This window comes from Rhinatrema bivittatum, chromosome 7 (genome assembly GCF_901001135.1).
Source record: "Rhinatrema bivittatum chromosome 7, aRhiBiv1.1, whole genome shotgun sequence".
Taxonomy (NCBI): Eukaryota; Metazoa; Chordata; class Amphibia; order Gymnophiona; family Rhinatrematidae; genus Rhinatrema; species Rhinatrema bivittatum.
The window spans coordinates 100,266,954-100,275,614 of record NC_042621.1 but is presented as its reverse complement, the minus strand read 5'-3'; positions in this window follow the sequence as shown (position 1 = coordinate 100,275,614).

The following is an 8,661-nucleotide window of genomic DNA, read 5'->3' as shown; positions in this document are numbered from 1 at the left end:
TGTATATGACAGAGAGAGGATAAAGTTTGTGGATTCCCACCCTACCCCACTAATCCAAGACATCTCCGGGTGACTGGAAATAAAAACGTTACCAGGTATGGACAATAGGAGGATTTTTAGCCTTACAAGTTTTAATTATTGGGTGTTATTTGACGTGTCTGCTGTTTTGACATTTTTTATTGGTGTTTAGTAAATTTTTAAACATTTTTATGAGTTTTTAATTATTGGATATTATTCTATTTGTCAACTGTTTTGAAATATTTATTTTTTATTAGTATGGCCTTATTATTATGATTAATGTGTTAAATTTCTTAATTTTATTGTTTGATGTTTCATAAGGAATGATAATGTTTCTATTTTTCCATTATTGCCCTGTGTTCAGAGTCTGGATTCTTGTGCTTTCTGGTTCAGTTTTTGTTTGCATGGTACTTTTACTTTATAGTCTCTTTATTCTGTATTTGGCGAGGGTCTGTCTGTGTTCTGCATATGTGACTGAAGTGAGGTATTCTGCTAGCATGTAGTTTCTTTATAGAGATCTATATTCTGTTTTCCTAATAGGAGGCATATTGGTGTTTTAGGGCCTAGAGTAATATTTGCAGTGAAGAAGAAGGTAGAACAGATGGAAGACAGAGAACAGGAATGGAAGAGTAGGAGAGAAGAAAATGGAGTGGTAGAGTAAGTGAAAGATGTTAGAAAAGTTACGGAGGAGATAGAAAACATAGCAGAACTCAGCGGCCAGAGTCCTAACAAGCTAAAAAAAAAAGCGAACACATAACACCCATACTAACTTCACTTCACTGGCTCCCAATTAAAGCACGCATTACATACACATCAATGACCATCATTCACAAAATTCTAAACAACGATCATCATCAAGGTCTACACACCTTAAACAGTTCCTCAAAACCCTCTAAGAAACCTACGCTCAAATTACTCAGGATTCCTGAACGCCCCCCCCCATCAGAGATGCTCATCTGGTAACAACAAGAAAAAGAGCCTTTTCAATTGCCTCCCCTGAACTATGGAATACCCTACCTAAAGATATAAGAACACAGCACAACCTAAAATCATTCAAAAAGATCTGAAAACACTAATGTTTCGCAAATCCTACACTGACCCTCATACGTCTGAAAATCCCAACTCACAACTGAACTCTCATCTATCAACCTCAACTCCTTCACTCCATCCTGAACCTTCACACCCTTCTCATTCATCTTAATAATACTTTCTGGACTTGAATTGTTTAATTTCTGTTTAATTTCTGTCAAATGTTCACTTTTTTATACTGTTAATCAACTACTAAGTAAATGCACGCTTTGTAAACCGTTATGATGGCTCTACCGAATGACGGTATATAAAACTCATCAAATAAAGAAAGAAAGAAAGAAGTAAAGCGATGGAAGCTGAGAAGAGAAATGGAGGGAACCAGTGAGAAAGAGGGAACTTGCATTCTTGGAAGTGGCAGTGGTAAGTGATAGTGCTATGTTCAAAACATTTCACCACGGGGGAGGGGAAGTGGGTGGGGGGTTGTACAAACAGCACAAGATGGGGGGAATCCTCCTTCTGCTGCTTACTTGAAAAAGTTATGTGCACAACCGTGGCGCTCAGCTGTGCAGAGGGGGAGGCAGAGAGAGAGAGAGTGAGATGGGGGAGAAAAGAGGGGATGCTGCTGAGCTGGGGGTCAGTAAAAGGGGGATGCTGGAAAGGGAGTGGGAGAATGCCGTGCTGGAGCCAGTGCTGTGTCAGAGCCACTGCTGCTAAGAGGGAGCGCTGAGCTGGAGACGTGTGCGTGAGGGAAGGGGAGGGGGATGCAAGGCTGAAGGTTCACATAGGGTTCCTAATACTCTTGCACCAGTCCTGAGTGCATGCAATGTCCTAAAACTTTCAATAGAAACCGTATGTAATAGGACTCCCTCAGCCCCAGGGGTTGTCAAACCAATACATTTGTTTTTGGTTTGGTTCCATTTCAGATTCAGCTGTGTCCAAAGTTATTCTGGTTTAGTTGTAGTTCAGGCTAATAAAGGTTCGATAACTGGTTTGGCACACAAGAACCAATTGGTTCAGTTCCAGTTCACATGAGAAAATTCAAATATAAGACATTAGGGATGTGCTTTTGTTTGAAATAAAACAGGAAATGATAAAGTCCCTATTTCATTTTGTTTTGAAAAGGAAACAAAGTCAAATAAAATATCGTTCGTTGTTTTTGTTTTCAAAAAATGAGAGCCAGCTCCAAACCCCACCACAAAAAACATCCACTGCCTACATTTAAAAAAAAAATCCTCTCCCCCCCCCCCCCCAGCTTGTAGCCAGTACTCCAAGCTACCCTGAGCCCATCCATGGGGTCTTTTAGAGACAGAAGTGATCCCTATTCAATCCTACCCCACCAGTCCTGTTTTTAAAAATGTACTGGCCAATGTGAGGACGGCAACATTTTGAATTCTTGTCGTTCAACAAAGTGGCATTGGCCGTAGTATGGCAATAATTCAAGAAGGTGCTTGCCTCAGGTTGGCCAGCACCATTTTGAAAAACAGGCTCAGTGGGTTGGGAGTGACTGGGGATTACTCCTGTTCAAGAAGATCCAACAGATGGGATAAGGCTCAGATGGTGGTGGATGCCTGGAGGAGGTTTGAGGAGGCTGGCCTGTAGGGACAAGCCAGCCACTCTGAAAAGAAGTGTGCAACTGAATCAAATTGAGTGCAGGCCTAGCAATACAAGATGGAAATCTAGCCACATGCTGGACCCTACATGTTGGGAGTGGGTGTCAAGGTAGTAGGGTGGATTGCAAACTGGTTGACTGACAGGAGACAGCGTGTAATGGTAAATGGAACCTACCCTGAAGAAAGAACGGTGTTAGGTGGAGTGCCACAGGGATCAGGGATCTGTTCGATATCTTTGTGAGTGACCTGGCAGAAGGGATAGAAGGTAAGGTTTGTCTATTTGAGGAAAATACTAAGATGTGCAAAAGAGTGGACACATCTGAAGGAGTAGAGAGAATGAAAAGTGATTTATGAAAACTTGAAGAGTGGTCAAAGATTTGGCAGCTGGGATTCAATGCCAAGAAGTGCAGAGTCATTCATCTGGGGTGCAGCAATCCAAAAGAGCTTTATGCAATGGGCGGTGAAAGACTAATGCACACGGACTGGGAGAGGGACCTTGGGGTGACAGTGTCTGATGATCTGAAGATGGTGAAGCAATGTGACAAGGCGATAGCTAAAGCCAGAAGAATGCTTGGCTGCATAGAGAGAGGAATAACCAGTAAGAAGAAGGAGGTGATATTGTACAGGTCCTTGGTGAGGCCTCACCTGGAATACTGTATTCAATACTGGTGCCCATATCTCAAAAAGGATAAAGTCAGGATAGAGGCGATCCAAAGAAGAGTAGCCAAAAGGGTGAGGGGTTAGCATTGGAAAACTTATGAGGAGAGGCTGAAGGATCTGAATATGTACACCCTGGAAGAAAGGAGGTGCGGAGAAGAAATGATACAGACCTTCAGATATCTGAAAGTTTTTAATGATGCACAATCGTCAAACCTTTTTTGTTGGAAAGAAATCAATAGAATTAGGGTCATAAAATGAAACTCCAGGGAGGATGACTCAGAACCAATGTCAGTAAATATTTCTTCACGGAGAGGGTGATGGATGCCTGGAATGCCCTTCCAGAAGAGGTGGTGATGACGAAAACAGTCAAGGGATTCAAAGGGGCATGGGATAAACACTGTGGCTCCCTAAAGGCAGGAGGATGGGAATGAAGAAAAGAGTGCATGGGGGTAACTGGGAGTAACTTGCTGGTGTGGCAGTTGCTATCCTTAACAATGAAGCCTTGATACTATTTTTTGTTTTTTTTTTAATTTAAAGTTTTCAAAACTATATATTTTTCACAAGAATACATCCTTGTACAGAAATACTGGTACATTCACTCCAGAAATATATCAAGCAGAGAAAAACATCACTTATAAGCATTATCTGCACCTAAAACATAAGGAATATGGAGGGGCAGAAATAGAAGCGTGAGATAGGGAATACTAAATAAAGAAACAGTTTCGTCGAGTAGTTACACAGCTTATATCTATGCCGAACCACTAGTGGAACCTTCTCGGGTATGTGCAATCAAAAAAGCTCAAAGCTGATCAGGCTCGAAGAAAACATAATTCGTATTTAAATATCTTATACAACATCTGCATGGGTATCTCAGTTTAAATCTAGCCCCTAGTTGAAGTATCTCAGCTCGATTTGTAAGAAAGGTTTTACGACGTAGTTGTGTAGACTTAATCACATCTGGGTAAATCCATATCTGACGACCATAGAAAAGGGATTGTCAATATCTAAAGAAAAATTTCAATATATTATTGCGGTCAGTCAGAAAGGCAAATGAGACCAGCACTGGTCTTCTCTGGTTGATTCCCATATCCTGTGACATTTCCAGTATTTGTGAGATATCCAGTGTCGGTGTCTGTCTTGCTGCTTCTTCCTCCGCCCGGTCAGCCTGCTGGAGATAATAAGCTTTTATAATTACAGGCATGGCTGATTGTGGAATTTTCAATATTTGCTGAATATACAGCTTAAACATCTCCAGAGGGGAAATCATATTTATTACAGGAAAGCTCAATACTCTAAGGTTATGTGACCTAAGAGCGTTCTCAATGTTCTCTAATTTCCTGTTATTAGCAAAGTCCGATTGAACCACTGTTGGAGCCACTGTTGGAAACAGGATGCTGGGCTTGATGGACCCATGGTCTGACCCAGTATGGCATGTTCTTATGTAATTAAGCTTTTGTTGTATTTTATCTATGGTGGAAACCCTGTTTTCAAGATTTTCCACCTTCATCTTGAATGTGGAAATCAAATTAGTATTCAATACAGTTTGATTTTTTGTTTCCAGGGTTATTTGGGACAGTGATGCTATTGAAGATTCTATTGATTTTAGAACAGTCCATATTCCCTCTAGAGATATTTCCACTGGACGTTGTAAATTAAGACCAGGTATCATAATATCAGATTGTGCAACTCCCGTTTCCACCTTAGTGCCAATGCTCAGTCCAGTACCTTGTGAAGAAATCAATGCCACTGCACAATGCTCCTCAGTCGGGGACTCTTGATCTAATTCACTCGTGGCTCCTCTAAGATTCGACCCAGCCTCTCCTCAAGGCCCCGTGATTTTCTCCAGGGTCTCCCTCCGTCGCTCTGGCTCAAATTCTCCTTATAAAAAGCCCAAGGAGCTCCCCGCCATTGCTGTTTTTAGGGTTGGCTCGTCCGTTTATCTGGGGTAAAGAGGCCTGTTTGGCTTACCGGGGCTCAAGGAGGTGTCAAAGGTCAGGGGAGATGGCGCACACCCCACAGTCATCGCCCCAGTGACCAAACCCTCTGGTGAAGAAGTTGTTGCTCCTGCGAAGAAACCCTCGATGCGGGGTTGAAGAGGATCAGAAGAGAGTAAGCTGACCCTCACTCCCCTTAATTTCCCCTTTCTTTTGGTATGCGGCATTTCGAAAGCTTAGGAAATTTCATAAAGAAGAAAAGCCACACAGCGAGAGATCCGATGCAGCGTCCTACTCAGCCGAAGCCTTGATACTGTTAATGCAACTCCATCATTGCTCTCTGCTTCAACGGCAGCAACCAACAAGGGTCCTGACTTTTAAGGTTTGGGGAACAAATAAACATTAAGGTAAATTGCTGATGTGGCACTTACTATCCTTGATCACTAAACCTGATACTTTTGATGCAACTCCAACATTGCTCTCTGTTTTCACGACAATGGTTAAGGGAAATTGGATTCAAACAGCATCTGAGGACCCTGACTTTTATGGTCTGGTAAACTGATAAGCATTCATGTAACTTGCACAGTGCAACAGATAATGGCAGACTGCGATCCACCCAGTCTGCTGGGCAGACTGGGTGGATCATTAGGCCCTTTTCTGCCGTCATTTCTATGTTTCTATAATAACAGGGCTTTTATACCCTATTCTAAACCTTGCCCAGAGGGACTGTACCAGCCTGGCGCATCCTCTGCCCTTAAAATGAATTCTTTCACTGGAACCTTCCCACAACTACAATACACAACCTTTACACATCCCTTACTAGGAAAATCACTACTTTGTATTAAACCTGGCACATCTCTGTGGCACAAAGGGACCACAATAATTACCTCCGAAATGAACAAGTTCAGCAACACAAACCACATAAGTTCACAGTCCATTACAGTAGCAAAATCAGAATAAATACAGGGCAAATTCAAAAGTTACAGTCCACACTCTTCCAATGTATTCTTTCCCAGTTACTCTTCTTTTTATCTTTTTCCAGGTCCTCTGTGGGGTCCCAGACAAAAAAAAAGCCTCTTTCTTAATTCCTCCTCTCTAACTCCCTTTTGTCCATTCCTCCTCATCCCAGGATCTCTACCAATTTCTCTCCTCACAGTCCAGTTACACAGATCACAGAATGGCTCCAAAGTAACTGACCTCCTTTCCTAGGCAGATGCAGTTCCCCAGTCCTGAACTGGAACTCTACACAGGCACTCGGGGCTGGATTTTGGGCAAGGCGCCCTGAGTGAAAAGCACCCCCCTCCCCAACTGATGGCACACCCTCAGGCCTTTCCTTGGCCACAGTAGGATGGTATCCACTGTGGTTACCGGGCCTCTCTTCTGCTGTGGCAGGATTGGATCCAGCAAAGTCACCGGGCCTCTCTTCCACTGCAATAGGATTTGGATCCACCATAGCCACCGGGCCTCTCTTCGGCTGTGATGGGATGGCATCCTCCACTGCTACTGAGCATCTCTTCAGCGGCAGTGGGATGGGATCCACCATGGCCATGGTGCCATGGAATAGGGTGATGCTGGCAGTGCCCAGGGCACCCCCAGCTCACAGCACCCCAGGCAACTGCCCAGCTTGTCCACACCAAAATCCAGCCCTACTTCCTTGGGCTCTGCCAGACTCCACTGCAGTTCCTCTTTTTTACTCCAGAATTCAGCTCCTCACTTTTCTCATTCTTTTTCAGCCTTTGGGCTTCCTGGTTCTCAACAACTTGAGGGCTTGTTGATGCACCCCAGCTTCTCCTTCTCTCTTAGTGCTGTGGCACCTTAGTGAATACTGCCTATTCCCTTTCCAGTTGTCACCAGACACTCCTTCCTCAGAGATCAGCCCTTGTTCCATGTGGAACATCTTCTTTTATATTCTCACTTGTATACACCCCTCTAGAGAAACAGTTACACTGTCAGTCATTCACCTATCACCCAAACCCCTTTGAACGCAGATGAACCTTCATTAACGAGAAAGGCCCCCATTTTAACCACATAAGCTGCTCCACTATTATTTCTGATTTCTCTGCACCATCTAGTGGCCAATAGGGCCAGCCCTTACATATTCAGCTAAATTTTAGATGGATCATAGCCAAGGTTAGATGGATAATAGCCAAGGTTATTGATGTGACCTCACAGAGGACCTGGAAAAAGATAAAAAGAAGAGTAACTGGGAAAGAATATATTGGAAGAGTGTGGACTGTAACGTTTGATGCTGTGATCTCCATGAGGAGATAGCAATCTGTTGTCAAAGCTCTGTAGAGAAAGCTGGAAGTTAGCAAACTGTCAGAAAGCTCTGTTGTTAAAGCTGGTATTTAGCAATCTGTAGTTATTTAGAGTAGTTGTACGTGGATCCTTGGACCAGTTGCAGGTGACCATGCCCTCGGGGGAAATCCTGAGAGGGCCCACTGGTCAGGCTTAGTGTAGGAGACAGACACACACTAGTTCTTTTATTAGACAATATAGTAAACCACCAGAGGTGGCAGTAGTGAGCTGGGCTTTAGTCCCTCAGGTATTGGAACAGCGATCCCAGGGTAGCTGAGCTGTAGAAAAACTAAGAAAGTGAGTAGGCAGTATATGCAAAGTCCTTAATGGTAACACTCACACAATAGTCTCTTAAGGCAGCCCAGGAGATGGTATACATTAAGCCCTCGAGGAGTGAGTACCTGTACCCAGGGAAAGCTCCGAGAGATAGATGGAAACTCACAATGTTGTAAGCAGCGATGACTTCTTAGCAGAAGTGGTATTCAGGAGCAAGTCCGGGACGTGGGCCCTCGAGGAGCGAGTACCGGATCTGGACTGCGACCTGCAAAGAAAAAAAGAGAGATCGAGGCCCCCGAGGAGCGGGTACCTCTAGTGAAGTCCGAGGAGGCAGAGTAGCTAGGGTCGTGGAGAGCGAATCCCATCCGCAGCGACCAGGAGGAAGCAAACCCCTTGCTAACTCGTCTTGTTAGCGAAAACTGAGACCTTAAATATCTGGAGCTGGTGATGTCATCTCAGGGGGACGCCCCTGAGGTTCGCGCCAACGCTGGTACATCAGTCGGGCCGCACGCCCTTAAGCATCTGGTCAACATGGCGGCTTGCAGCATCGAGCTGGTCTGGGAACACTGGAGGACGGCCTGGAGATGCCGCAGCAGCTAGCCTTCCATCAACCCCGAAGGGAGTCGCCAACGAGGTAAGGTGGACGGAGCAGAGACATCGGACACCGACAGACACAACAGTTATTCAAAACTTGGCATTTAGCTGGATAACTTACATGTTATCTGGGTAACTGTCTTTGAATATCAACTTCTTTATAATCATCATTTGTGAGCCAGATAACTTTAGGACAGTCATAAAGCAGTCCTTAAGGTAGATGGATAAGCTATTTTTGTCTC